Source organism: Macaca nemestrina, chromosome 17 (genome assembly GCF_043159975.1).
Source record: "Macaca nemestrina isolate mMacNem1 chromosome 17, mMacNem.hap1, whole genome shotgun sequence".
Lineage (NCBI taxonomy): Eukaryota > Metazoa > Chordata > Mammalia > Primates > Cercopithecidae > Macaca > Macaca nemestrina.
This window is the reverse complement of record NC_092141.1, coordinates 49,634,134-49,648,931: the sequence shown is the minus strand read 5'-3', so window position 1 is coordinate 49,648,931 and position 14,798 is coordinate 49,634,134. Positions and strand designations below refer to the sequence as shown.

At 39.8% G+C, this 14,798-nt stretch overlaps 1 long non-coding RNA gene and 1 other non-coding gene across 4 annotated transcripts in view; both read right to left on the bottom strand.

The window, feature by feature from the left end:
• The window catches only part of LOC105476840 (uncharacterized), a 167,900-nt gene that overhangs the window by 133,182 nt on the left and 19,920 nt on the right, over positions 1-14,798 (bottom strand). Inside the window, exon 2 of one of the 3 annotated variants that reach the window (XR_011615691.1) lies at positions 253-413. The exons of the other annotated variants lie outside the window; for them this stretch is intronic. This is a non-coding gene — a long non-coding RNA (uncharacterized lncRNA). The remainder of the gene's footprint in view (positions 1-252; positions 414-14,798) is intronic. 3 annotated transcript variants of the gene reach the window in all.
• On the bottom strand, positions 6,111-6,251 carry LOC112425756 (U4 spliceosomal RNA). The gene has a single exon (XR_003016901.2). It is a non-coding gene; the product is annotated as a U4 spliceosomal RNA (small nuclear RNA).

Below are 14,798 nucleotides of genomic sequence, written 5' to 3'. Positions count from 1 at the left end.
TGGGTTATTCAGTTTGCATCTCTACTTCCTCAGTAAATACTCTAAAGAAAAGCTTTTCTTTAGGATACACAATTAATAGAATATGGGAAAGCGGAAGGGATGACAAATAATCATTTTTCTTTTTCTTTTTCATATTTCTTCTGTTGGAGATTACACAAAGTGAGGCAGCAGATTAATTGAGTGCGTAAAACAGTAGTGCATTAGTGCAAAACAATACAAATTATACTGAAAAGACTGGGTGTGGTTGCTTACCCCTGTAATCCCAGCACTCTGGGAGGCCGAGGTGGGTGTGTGCCTGTAGTCCCAGCTACTTGGGAGGCTGAGTTGGAAGGATCACCTGGGCCCAGTTAGTCGAAGCTGTAGTGAACCTGGGTTGTGCCACTGCACTCCAGCTACGGTGACAGAGCAAGACCCTGTCTCAAAAAACAAAACAAAACAATGTATACATAGTTTTGTTTTATATGTATAACTTATATTTATAAGCGTGTGTGTGTGTGTGTGTATATATATATATGAAGCCTGTGTGTGTGTGTGTGTGTGTATATATATATGAAGCCTGTGTGTGTGTGTGTGTATATATATATGAAGCCTGTGTGTGTGTGTTTGTGTATATATATATGAAGCCTGTGTGTGTGTGTGTGTGTGTATATATATGAAGCCTGTGTGTGTGTGTGTGTGTATATATATGAAGCCTGTGTGTGTGTGTGTGTGTGTATATATATGAAGCCTGTGTGTGTGTGTGTGTGTCTATATATGTATGAAGCCTGTGTGTGTGTGTGTGTATATATATATGAAGCCTGTGTGTGTGTGTGTATATATATATGAAGCCTGTGTGTGTGTGTGTGTGTGTGTGTATATATATATGTGAAGCCTGTGTGTGTGTGTGTGTATATATATATGAAGCCTGTGTGTGTGTGTGTGTATATATATGAAGCCTGTGTGTGTGTGTGTGTGTATATATATGAAGCCTGTGTGTGTGTGTGTGTGTGTCTATATATGTATGAAGCCTGTGTGTGTGTGTGTGTATATATATGAAGCCTGTGTGTGTGTGTATATATATATGAAGCCTGTGTGTGTGTGTGTGTGTGTATATATATATGAAGCCTGTGTGTGTGTGTGTATATATATATGAAGCCTGTGTGTGTGTGTGTGTATATATATATGAAGCCTGTGTGTGTGTGTGTGTATATATATATGAAGCCTGTGTGTGTGTGTGTGTGTATATATATATGAAGCCTGTGTGTGTGTGTATATATATGAAGCCTGTGTGTGTGTGTGTGTGTGTGTGTATATATATGAAGCCTGTGTGTGTGTGTGTGTATATATATATGAAGCCTGTGTGTGTGTGTGTGTGTGTATATATATGAAGCCTGTGTGTGTGTGTGTATATATATGAAGCCTGTGTGTATGTGTGTGTGTGTGTATATATATATGAAGCCTGTGTGTGTGTGTGTGTATATATATATGAAGCCTGTGTGTGTGTGTGTGTATATATATATATGAAGCCTGTGTGTGTGTGTGTATATATATATGAAGCCTGTGTGTGTGTGTGTATATATATATGAAGCCTGTGTGTGTGTGTGTGTGTATATATATATGAAGCCTGTGTGTGTGTGTGTGTGTATATATATATGAAGCCTGTGTGTGTGTGTGTATATATATATGAAGCCTGTGTGTGTGTGTGTGTGTGTATATATATATGAAGCCTGTGTGTGTGTGTGTATATATATATGAAGCCTGTGTGTGTGTGTGTGTGTGTGTGTGTATATATATGAAGCCTGTGTGTGTGTGTGTGTGTATATATATATGAAGCCTGTGTGTGTGTGTGTATATATATATGAAGCCTGTGTGTGTGTGTGTGTGTGTGTATATATATATGAAGCCTGTGTGTGTGTGTGTATATATATATGAAGCCTGTGTGTGTGTGTGTGTATATATATGAAGCCTGTGTGTGTGTGTGTGTATATATATATGAAGCCTGTGTGTGTGTGTGTGTGTGTGTATATATATGTGAAGCCTGTGTGTGTGTGTGTGTGTGTATATATATGAAGCCTGTGTGTGTGTGTGTGTGTGTGTGTGTATATATATATGAAGCCTGTGTGTGTGTGTGTGTATATATATATGAAGCCTGTGTGTGTGTGTGTGTGTGTGTATATATATATATGAAGCCTGTGTGTGTGTGTGTGTGTATATATATATGAAGCCTGTGTGTGTGTGTGTGTATATATATATGAAGCCTGTGCGTGTGTGTGTGTGTATATATATATGAAGCCTGTGTGTGTGTGTGTATATATATATGAAGCCTGTGTGTGTGTGTGTGTGTATATATATATGAAGCCTGTGTGTGTGTGTGTGTATATATATATGAAGCCTGTGTGTGTGTGTGTATATATATATGAAGCCTGTGTGTGTGTGTGTGTGTATATATATATGAAGCCTGTGTGTGTGTGTGTGTATATATATATGAAGCCTGTGTGTGTGTGTGTATATATATATGAAGCCTGTGTGTGTGTGTGTGTGTGTATATATATGAAGCCTGTGTGTGTGTGTGTATATATATATGAAGCCTGTGTGTGTGTGTGTATATATATATGAAGCCTGTGTGTGTGTGTGTGTGTGTGTGTATATATATATGAAGCCTGTGTGTGTGTGTGTGTATATATATATGAAGCCTGTGTGTGTGTGTGTGTATATATATGAAGCCTGTGTGTGTGTGTGTGTATATATATATGAAGCCTGTGTGTGTGTGTGTGTGTGTATATATATGTGAAGCCTGTGTGTGTGTATATATATATGAAGCCTGTGTGTGTGTGTGTGTGTGTATATATATGTGAAGCCTGTGTGTGTGTGTGTGTGTATATATATGTGAAGCCTGTGTGTGTGTGTGTGTGTATATATATATGAAGCCTGTGTGTGTGTGTGTGTGTGTGTATATATATGTGAAGCCTGTGTGTGTGTGTGTGTATATATATATGAAGCCTGTGTGTGTGTGTGTGTGTGTATATATATATGAAGCCTGTGTGTGTGTGTGTGTGTGTATATATATGAAGCCTGTGTGTGTGTGTGTGTATATATATATATGAAGCCTGTGTGTGTGTGTGTGTGTGTATATATATGTGAAGCCTGTGTGTGTGTGTGTGTATATATATGAAGCCTGTGTGTGTGTGTGTGTGTATATATATATGAAGCCTGTGTGTGTGTGTGTGTGTGTATATATATATGAAGCCTGTGTGTGTGTGTGTGTGTGTATATATATGTGAAGCCTGTGTGTGTGTGTGTGTGTGTGTGTGTGTATATATGAAGCCTGTGTGTGTGTATATATATATGAAGCCTGTGTGTGTGTGTGTGTGTATATATATATGAAGCCTGTGTGTGTGTGTGTGTGTGTGTATATATATATATGAAGCCTGTGTGTGTGTGTGTATATATATGTGAAGCCTGTGTGTGTGTGTGTGTGTGTATATATATGAAGCCTGTGTGTGTGTGTGTGTGTATATATATATGAAGCCTGTGTGTGTGTGTGTGTGTGTATATATATATGAAGCCTGTGTGTGTGTGTGTGTATATATATATGAAGCCTGTGTGTGTGTGTGTGTGTGTATATATATATATGAAGCCTGTGTGTGTGTGTGTATATATATATGAAGCCTGTGTGTGTGTGTGTGTGTGTGTGTGTATATATATATGAAGCCTGTGTGTGTGTGGGTGTATATATATATATGAAGCCTGTGTGTGTGTGTGTGTGTGTGTGTATATATATGAAGCCTGTGTGTGTGTGTGTGTATATATATGAAGCCTGTGTGTGTGTGTGTATATATATATGAAGCCTGTGTGTGTGTGTGTGTGTGTGTATATATATATGAAGCCTGTGTGTGTGTGTGTGTATATATATACATGAAGCCTGTGTGTGTGTGTGTGTGTGTGTATATATATATGAAGCCTGTATTCAAGAGGTCTGCAGGGACAATCCTGTGTAACTAGGCAGATTGTCCTTTGGGGGCACTAATAGTATTAAATGATTTGTCTTGGCTTTCATTTGTGCCAAACTTGCTAGTTATGTCATTAGCAGCTCAACTTGTTAAGGCTTCTCTATGTAACTTCTAAAAGAATGCATTTGTCTACCTAAAGAAAGAAACTGAGGCAAAATTAATATAGAGAGCTTATTTGGGCCAAGGTTGAGGACTGCAGCCTGGAAATACTTCGTAGTTACCTTGGGAAGTGCTCCAGAGAACAAAGGAGAGGCTTACGCTTTTAAAGAAAAATAATGAATCAAGAGAGGGGGTGACGACAAAAGTTGTTTGTGAGGAATTTTCATTGGTTTATAGAAATAATATTGATTAATGATTGGCAATATACATTGCTGAACTATAGAGTATGAGTTATGGTGTCCAGCGTATGGCATTGTTAGGTTAATTTATAGCTACTTGGGGTCAGTAAATCTAGAGCCCAAATAGCAAGTAGTTTCATGAAGTGATTACCTAGCTCAAGGGGGAGTGAAGCGTGACTCTTGTCACATTTCAGTGCTCTGGGCCTGATAATTTAAAGCAGAGCTTGCATTTCTCAGATAAAAAATTTCTTTTCTTTCTCACATTGCAGATACCATCTGTACATTTTTTTTTTTTTTAGACGGAGTCTTGCTCAGTTGCCCAGGCCCAGGCAGGAATGCAGCGGCACAAACTCGGCTCACTGCAACCTCTGCCTCCTGGGTTCCAGTAATTCTCCTGCCTCAGCCTCCCTAGTATCTGGGATTACAGGTGCCCGCTACCAAGCCTGGCTAATTTTTGTATTTTTAGTAGAGACAGGGTTTCGCCATGTTGGCCAGGCTGGTCTTGAACTCCTGACCTCAAGTGATCTGCCCACCTTGGCCTCCCAAAGTGCTGAGATTACAGGCGTGAGCCACTGTGCTCAGCCTATCTGTATGATTTTTTAAGTCACTTAATGCTCTCATTTAAGGGGTCTTTTATTGCCTTTCAGACACAACCTTTCTTCATTAAAAAAACAGCCTGGGCAACATGGTGAAACCCCATCTCTACAAAAACATACAAAAATTAGCCCGGCATGGTGGTGGGCGCCTGTAGTTCGAGCTACTCAGGAGGCTGAGGTGGGAGAATTGCTTGAGCCCAGGAGGCGGAGGTCACAGTGAGCCAAGATCATGCCACTGCACTCCAGCCTAGGTGAAAGAGTGAGACCTCATTTCAAAAACAAATAAATAAAAATTAAAATAAAAAAATATTGCTAAATCCTTCATTGGACGAGGATGCAATAGGCCTCTTGCAGGTGCAGGCCTTCTTTTTGCCAGTGTGGGCTGCCAATTATATGAATATAGGTCTAAGGAGGCTAGAGAAGGAATTTTCAGGATTACACCATTCAAGCAAATGTTCAATGTCCAACCAAATAGCTAATTCTATATGGTACAAAAATAGATGGAAATGTGTTATTTGTAGTTCAACTTGTGCTTGCTTTTTTTTAAACTTAGCAAAGAACTGATTTCATTTTTATATCCTGCTCTATTCTCTACAGTGACTTAAAAACACATTATAGAAACTTTAAAAATAGAGTTTGTTATTCGCAGTGGCCCAAAAGGGATATTTAAAAGAGCCTAAAAGCAAAATATAATGTAATTCATTGTAGTGCTGCTTTTAGTGTAACTTGGGACTTTTTTTAAAAAAAGATACAGACTGGTTTTTTTTTCTGATTATAAAAGATGTCTATTGTGAAAAAGTTTAAATTCATGAAATAAAAATCATCAGTAATCCCCAAACCAAAGATAATCCCTATTGACATTTTGGGATATTTACTTTCATCTTTTTTTCTAGGGACAGGGCCAGTTACAAGGGCGTACAACCTGTGAAGTCACACAGGGCCCCTATTCAAAAGGGTTCTACACTTGATTTGAGGTTCTGTTGTTGCTTTCTTAAAATTCTTAATAATTTTGAACTGCATTTTCATTTTGCACTGGGCCCTGCAAATTACACAGCCAGTTCTGTCTACAGATGATGCACACACACACACTAATTATATATACACTTAACATATACATGTAAGATATATATTATACATAATATGTACATTATATTTGTAATCTGTCTTTTTTTCTTTTTTATGTTCAGTCTCCATAGAGACTGTCAAAAATTGCCAATGCCAACTATATTTCAAGTCATTATGGTGGGGTATTGGGAAAAGTTTTCAATTAGCAATAATCGCACCTCGGATAAACCTCATTGGCTACAATACTGCCACTGCACAAAGCCGTAAATGTTATTTTTAATACATACTATTTCATCATATGGAAACATAACCATTTATTTAACTATGTCCCTATATTGTTTTAAATTTTAAATTTTTTAAATTTTGTTTTAAATTTTGTACTGTTATAAATAATGATGAGAAACATCTTTTTACATTAATTAAAAATATATTTCTGGCTATTTCCTTAAAATAACATCCCAGACATAAAACTGAAGGGATAAAGGGATATGAACATTGTTGTTGGAACTTTGTATTTAAATTGCCAAATAGCATTCCAGAAATATTAATATTATCAGCAGAATGTAAGAAATTCTTTTTCATACTCTTGGAGGCAAAGAATACTATAATTTTAAAATATTTGGGAATTGAGTAATTTAAAATATTATCCAATTATTTTAATTTCCATTTATTTGACTACCAGTAAAGAAGGTTTTAAAATATATATATTTATTAGTCATTTTTATTTCTTCTTGAAATTGTCCTTAGACTCTAAATTTCTCAACATGATTTTTAAGGCACTTGGTGTCCTACCACTCTGGGTTTATCTTCTATCACTCCTCTCCTTTCCATTTCCCACCCTATTCTAAGCTCTAGCCATACTTAATTTTATTTAATATCTATAATTTGTCATGCTTTCTCTTGCTTCTGGCACTGTAAACATTCTACATACTATTTCTGGATGTCTTTTTCAATATCTCTTGTATGGTTAATTCCTATTTGTCCTTCAGTTCTCAGCTTAAACATCCCTTCCCCAGACAGCCTTTCCCACCCCCAGATTAGGTTGAGTGCCCTGCTAGGAGCTCCCAAATCATCCTGTATTATTATTATTATTTCTTCCCTTTTCCTTCTTCCCCCTCCTCCTCCTCCTCTTCTTCTTCTTCCTCCTTCTCCTCTTTCTCTTTTTCTTCTTCTTTCTTTTTTCTTCTTCCTCTTCCATTTCTTCTTCTTCCTCTTTCTCCTCCTCATCCTATTCTTCTTCTTCCTCCTCCTCCTCCTCTTTCTCTTTTTCTTCTTTTCTTCTTTCTTCTTCCTCTTCCCTTTCTTCTTCTTCCTCTTCCTCCTCCTCATCCTATTCTTCTTCTTCCTCCTCCTCCTCCTCTTCTTTCTTTTTCCTTCTTCTTGTTCTTGTTCTTTCTTCTTCCCCTTCTCCTTCTTCTACTACATATTTAATTTTGAAATGATTTTTGATTTAAAGAAGAGCTACAAAGATGGTACACAGAGCTCCGATGTACCCCTCATCCAGCTTCCCTAATGTTAACATGTTACATAACCATGGCACCATGATCAAAACTAAGTTATGAACACAGTTATGATACTGTTAACTACAGACTTTATTCAGCTTTCACTAATTTTTTTCACTAATGTCCCCTTTCTGTTCTAGGATCTAATCTTGGATAGCATATTGAATTTAGTTATCCTGTCTCCTTAGTCTCCTATACTTCATATCCTATAGTGCTTAATGTATTTTATTATAATTTCCTCCCATTCTAGAATATAAGATCTGTGAGAGCAAGGGCTGTTTTTTAAATTTTTCATTTATTTTTATTTTTTACCATTGCAGCCTCAGTTCGTACAGCTGTACAGTGTCCATAGTAAGCAGGTGGTTTATATGACTGAATAGAAAGCAGGATTTTTCCTTAAAGAGTTTCTCAGAAAAGAGGGCAACACCTTCCATTTAAGTTCTTACAAAATATGTTATGTTCTTTCAATTTTTTTATTTAGAGCAATAAAGTGCTGTTCAAGGAACACACATTAGCCTGAAATGACCTCATAGAATGTGTGGATGCTTGTAGAGAGCATCTGTTGGAATCAGTACAAAATGGAGACAAAGACATTTAAAAACCTTTAGTAATCTGTGTTTTTTTTTGTTTTTTTTGTTTTTTTGTTTTTTTTTGAGACGGAGCCTCGCTCTGTCGCCCAGGCTGGAGTGCAGTGGCACAATCTCAGCTCACTGCAAGCTCCGCTCCGCCTCCCGGGTTCATGCCATTCTCGTGCCTCAGCTTCCCAAGTAGCTGGGACTACAGGCGCACGCCACCACGCCTGGCTAATTTTTTTTTGTAATTTTAGTAGAGACGGGGTTTCACCATGTTAGCCAGGATGGTCTCGAACTCCTGACCTCGTGATCCACCCGCCTTGGCCTCCCAAAGTGCTGGGATTACAGATGTGAGCCACCGCGCCCGGCCAGTAATCTGTGTTTTGCGGGCTGTGACCTCACAGTGGTAAGGGCTGGATGTCCTTGTAAACAAGTTTTTTTGTTTGTTTGTCTGGTTGGTTGTTTTTTTTTTTTTGAGACGGAGTTTCACTCTTGTTGCCCAGGCTGGAGTTCAATGGCGCGATCTCGGCTCACTGCAACCTCCACCTCCCCCTCCCAGGTTCAAGCGATTCTCCTGCCTCAGCCTCCCGAGTAGCTGGGATTACAGGCATATGCCACCATGCCTAGTTAATTTTGTATTTTTAGTAGAGACGGTTTTCACCATGTTGATCAGGCTGGTCTTGAACTCCTAACCTCAGGTGATCGCCCATCTCGACCTCCCAAAGTGCTGGGATTACGCGTGAGCCACCGTGCCCGGCCATAAACAAGTTTTAAAAGTAGATGGGGAACCAGGCATGGTGGCTCACGCCTGTAATCCCAGCATTTTTGGGAGGCCAAGGCTGGCGGATCCCTTGAGGCCAGGAGTTTGAGACCAGCCTGGTCAACATGGCGAAACCTCGTTTCTACTAAAAATACAAAAATTAGCTGGGCGTGGCATGTGCCTGTAGTCCCAGCTACTCAGGAGGCTGAGGCAGGAGAACCACTTCAACCCAGGAAGCGGAAGTGCAGTGAGCCAAGATAGTGCCACTGCACTATAGCCTGGGAGCCTCAAACAAACAAACAAACAAAACAACAACAAACACAAAGTAGACGGGGGAGTGGTGGGAAAGAGATGGAGGCTGAAGAACAATGCTGATTATAAAGTTCACTTCAAAAGTAATTCTGCTGAGTAAGTGGCTTACTTCCCTGGTCAAAGCAACCGTTATCTCTTGCCTGAAACTGCCACAACAGCCTCCTAAATGGTGTCTGTGAACCCCTCCTATCCATCTGCAATCTTCTCTCCATGAACATCCAGAGTGATCTTTTCAAAATTCAAATCTCCTACTTAAAAACCTGTAATAGATTTGCAACTGATCTTTGAATAAAAATCAAAATTACTAATGACTTTAAAAAAAAACTTTAATCCTTAGTCTGTCTCTCTCTCTCTCAATCTTTTTTCTTTTTCTTTTTCTTTTTTTTTTGAGACAGGATCTTGCTCTGTTGCCCAGGTTGGAGTTCAGTGGTGCAATCATGGCCCACAGCTGTCTCGATCTCCCGGGCTCCAGCAATCCTCACACCTCAGCCTCCTGAGTAGCTGGGACTATGGGCATGCACCCCATGCTTGGTCGATTTTTAAAAATTTTTTTGTAGAGAAGTCTCATTATGTTGCCCAGGCTGGTCTCAAATTCCTGAGGTCAAGCGATTCCCCTGATTCGGCCTCCAAAGTGCTACCATTACAGGCATGAGCCACAGCACCGTCTCAAGCTTTCCTTAATTGCCCTTGTTAGAATTATAGTTATAACTAAACTCTGTAAGGGCAAGACACATGTCAATTTTTGCTTACCTTTGTCTTTCCAACACCTAGCAAAGTACCTGGCACTGGTAATTTGTAAGCACTTATGATTATTTGAATACATGAACAAATGAGATCCTTCATTAGGAAATGAATTATCTACACAGTGGTCTAAGAGAGTAAACTTTAATATTTGTACTCTTTGGCTTCCGGGACTCCAAACTTTACTCTGAGCCTGGCATCATGAGAGTTGATCATCTAGTTTGGTTAAGACCATTCAGCTCTACCATTCTGGGATCAAATACCTATTCAGCTTACATGATGTCTTCCTTGAAGATACTCATTTCTAGATGTCCACATCAAACAGGTCATCAATGACTGACATCTACTGTCTGATTCTCTGAAAAGTCCTTCATCTCCACCTAAGAGAGCAACCTGATATTTACCACATGAGAATTCTTCCCCTCAGCTCTCTTGGTCACCAACAATATGGGTCCTTTATAGGTTTTCCAAGTTCTTCTCATGATTAAGGGCATTTCAGGTGCCCTGCTTGGAAATGATAGCTCTGTTTCCAGTATTTGTAGAGAAGGAACATAAAACTTGGTGCAGCACGTACTTCAGGAAATCTTGGAGAATTAAGTATTGCTTCTCAGTATCTCACTCCAGTTCTGTAGCTTTACACCTCATGCTGTAAGCATGAAGAGTAATTTAGAGTTATTAGGCGGCTTCATCAGTTATATAGAAAAAAACGTGTATTTTCCTTCTGTATAACTGATAGAATCCAGCTTTCTGTAGTGTGTACTTCCTATAATCTGTGGAGTAAAGCTGAGTTAATAGCAATTGTATCTCACACAGAGACATTGCTCTGTGTCATATGTCTTGCCTATTACTTCCTTGGAGAAAGTTATGAAAAGTTGTGTCCACCACCATGCTCTACATCTTCCATGCTACTTCCTTACTCCCTGGTCACAGGCCTAACTCAGAGTTCTAATCCTACAGAACACTTCATTCCCTAAATGCCCCATTTACATCTTCTTCCCCTCTCCCTGAAGGCTTTTATGGATTGTCTATTCAAAAGATCACTGAATCAAAAAGAAAATCACCCTTCTTAATTTTTTTCCCTAACGCTTATAATCATCCAACATAATATACATATTTTGTTTACATTGTTTATTGTGATTCCTTTCACTAAAATGTAGGCTTCAGGGATCCAGGAATGTGTGTCTGTTTTATTCACGGTAGTAGTATTAGCGCTTAATATAGTACCTACAATATAGTAGGTGCTCACTAAATATTTGTTGAATGAATTAATGATGCCAAATCGATATAAGAAAGGATATTCAAGCATAACTTTACCATGCATAGGGTTTTTCATCATTTCAAATTGCTGAACAAAATTTTCAAAGTTAAAAAACAAAAATAAACGTACTACTTTGGAAGAAAATGTAGGCATTTAGAAGAAACGAGGTGTAGAATTAGGGAATTTATACTAAAAATATCACCGAAGAGTGAGCACTTGGAGACAATCTACATGTATCCATATGTCACACATGTGCCTGGGCTTTGGTTGCTAGAAATAATTGCCCTGAATAATTTCTGGGGATGGGATGTGTTTATAAATGCCCTCCTTGGCAGGGCGCAGTGGCTCATGCCTGTAATCCCAGCACTTTGGGAGGTGGAGGCGGTTGGATCACGAGGTTAGGAGATCAAGACCATCCTGGCCAACATAGTGAAACCCCATCTCTACTAAATACAAAAATTAGCCAGGCATGGCGGCACATGCCTGTAGTCCCAGCTACTCGGGAAGCTGAGACAGAATTGTTTAAACCCGGGAGGTGGAAATTGCAGTGAACGGAGAGCCACTGCAATCCAGCCTGGGCGACAGTGTGAGACTCCATCTCAAAACAAACAAACAAAAAGAAAACAAACAAACAAACAAAAATGCCCTCCTTGATCTGCTTGACTCTGTCTTCCTCCCAGGATCTCGGTCACTTGGCTTTCTTCCTTGCCAGAGGAGTATTAGGAGATGGTAGCTGAGTCTAGGGCTTTACAACCAAAGGAATAGGGAGAGGCAACCTCTTGGGGGTGAGAACTGGGCTGCAGCAGCAGTTTTCGGAACCTAGTTTCTCATGACTGAATGTATGCAGGCTCTGGCTTCCCTAGTGGCTTCTTGGAGAAGTCAGGTAATGACTCATGGGAGATGAGTTATTTACTCTTCTTCTGTGTCCTCCAACAGATTATTGAGACCCATACAGCCATTCCAGAGATGTTCCCATTTGATCAGGCAGCCAGTTGTGTTTCTTTGAGAAGCTGTAGCCCTGATTCTTCCTTCTCTAGGATGGTACTCTTCTTCTTTCCTCTCCTTACATACAATAAAAATGAGCTCTATGAGCGTTTTTTCAGGTTCTGTTTTCCAGGGAACCCAGGCTGCAGCCGAGAGAAGAGGGAAGTATTCTGAAACAATTCACTTTCAGAAAGATTACATGAAACCACAGGCATGTCTTAGGGTTCAAATCTTCTTTCATGTACCTTGCTTCAAAAATGTATATTTCTACTTCGATATAGTTAAGATATTAATCTGTAGCAAAAGTCAAATAACCATAAAATGAAAAAATGGTAGAACTTCAAGTGAAGACTGGAATACTTGGAGATGAATTGTTGTAGTCAGAAAGACCCTTTTGTAAAATTAATTAATTCATTCAACAGACTGCCAAGTACTAATCTAAGTGCTGGAGACACAACAGTGAACAAGACATATGGATCCTTCTGAAAGGAGCATAAAAACAATGTGGGGAGACAAACGATAAATAAAAAAATATTTAATATTGGTCAGGCACGGTGGCTCATGCCTGTAATCCCAGCACTTTGGGGGGCCAAAGTGGGCAGATACCTTGAAGTCAGAAGTTCGACCAGCCTGGCCAACATGGCAAAACCCCATCTCTATTAAAAATACAAAAAGTATCCAGGCACGGTGGCATGCACCTGTAATCCCAGCTGCTCGGGAGGCTGAGGCAGGAGAATCGTTGGAACCTGGGAGGCAGAGGTTGCAGTGAGCTGAGATCGTGCCACTGCACTCCAGCCTGGGTGACAGAATGAGACTCCGTCTCAAAAAGAAAAAAACAAAACAAAGTGTGTATATGTATATATAATCAAATAGTAATCAACGATTAGAAGAAAAATAGGCTGGGTGTGGTGGCTCATGTCTGTAATCCCAGCACTTTGGGAGGCCGAGGTGGGCGGATCACGAGGTCAGGAGATCGAGACCATCCTGGCTAACATGGTGAAACCCTGTCTCTACCAAAAATACAAAATATTAGCCGGGCGTGGTGGTGGGCGCCTGTAGTCCCAGCTACTTTGGGAGGCTGAGGCAGGAGAATGGTGTGAACCTGGGAGGCAGAGCTTGCAGTGAGCTGAGATCGTGCCACTGCACTCCAGCCTGGGCAACAGAGCGAGACTCTGTCTCAAAAAAAAAAAAAAAAGAAAGAAAAATAAAGAAGAACGCATAAAGAGTGATGAGATACTCTTTTAGGTAGCATCATCAGGAAAGGCTTCTCTGGGAAGGAAACTTAAGCAGAGATCAGAATGAGGGAAGTATCAGTGTAGAAGTCTAAGAAATAGCATCTACTTTAACCATGTATACTCATAGGTTGTTTGTCAGATTCGCTTTGAATTGAGAATAAATACATAGAGCAAGAGAAGAAGAAAAGTTTTTGCCTTTCCTTCTTCTTTTTTTGTTAATCACAAAAGCATCTAAGCCTGAATCTCTCCTAAATTCTTCTTTCTGGCTGGTTAGTCAATTTAGCCGAAGTTGAAGGCACGTCTTCCTTCTTGAATGCAAAATTACTTTTTTTTTTTCTTTTTTCTTTTTTTAATAGAGACGAGGTCTATGTTGCCCAGGCTGGTCTTCAACTCCTGACCTCAAGAGATTTGTCTGCCTCTGCTAACATGGTGAAACCCCATCTCTACTAAAAAAACACACACACACACACACACACACAAATATATATATATATATTTAGCCAAGAGTGGTGGCGGATGCCTGTAGTTACAGCTACTCAGGAGGCTGAGGCAGGAGAATGACATGAACCCGGGAGGCGGAGCTTGCAGTGAGCCGAGATTGCACCACTGCACTCCAGCCTGGGCAACAGAACGAGACTCCGTCTTTAAAAAAAAAAGAGATCTGCCTGCCTCTGCTTCCCAAAGTGCTGGGATTATAGGTGTGAGCCAGTGCACCCTGCCCAAAATTACTTCTAGTCTTATTCTAGCCCTACACTTTGTCTGATATTATTGCTATTTATTTGCACATCTCATACCCATTTAATTTGGCATATGATTTTTTTTTTAAGAGGCAGTCTTGCTATGTTGCCCAGGCTGGTCTCAAACTCCTGGGCTCAAGGGATTCTTCTGCCTTAGCCTGCCAAGTAGCTGGGACTACAGGCATGTGCCATGGTGCCTGACTAATGTGGTATACGCTTTGAAAGCAAAGTCTACATATTTTTAGCATGATAGTCCTTGAAATATCTAGTACAGTCCCGTCACAAAGTAAATACTTATTTGTTGAATTAAAATTTTTATTTTTATTACCATGGGTACGTTTTGGAGAAAATCACCTGACTCCTCAAAATTGCTAATCACAAATACGTATTTAGTGTAGCTGTAGTATTCTTTTTTTTAGAGACAGGGTCTCCCTCTGTCACCCAGACTGGAGTGCAGTAGCAGAATCATAACTCACTGCAGCCTTGAAGTTTTGGGCTTAAGCCATCCTTCTGCTTCAGCCTCTGGAGTAGCTAGGATTATAGGCAGGAGTCACCACATCCAGCTAGTTTAGCCTCTTTGAAACCATATTCTTGCATGCACTGATTTTTTGTTATTGTTGTTGTTGAGACAGAGTTTCACTCTTGTTGCCCAGGCTAGAGAGCAACGGCGTGATCTCAGCTCACCACAACCTCCGCCTCCAGGGTTTAG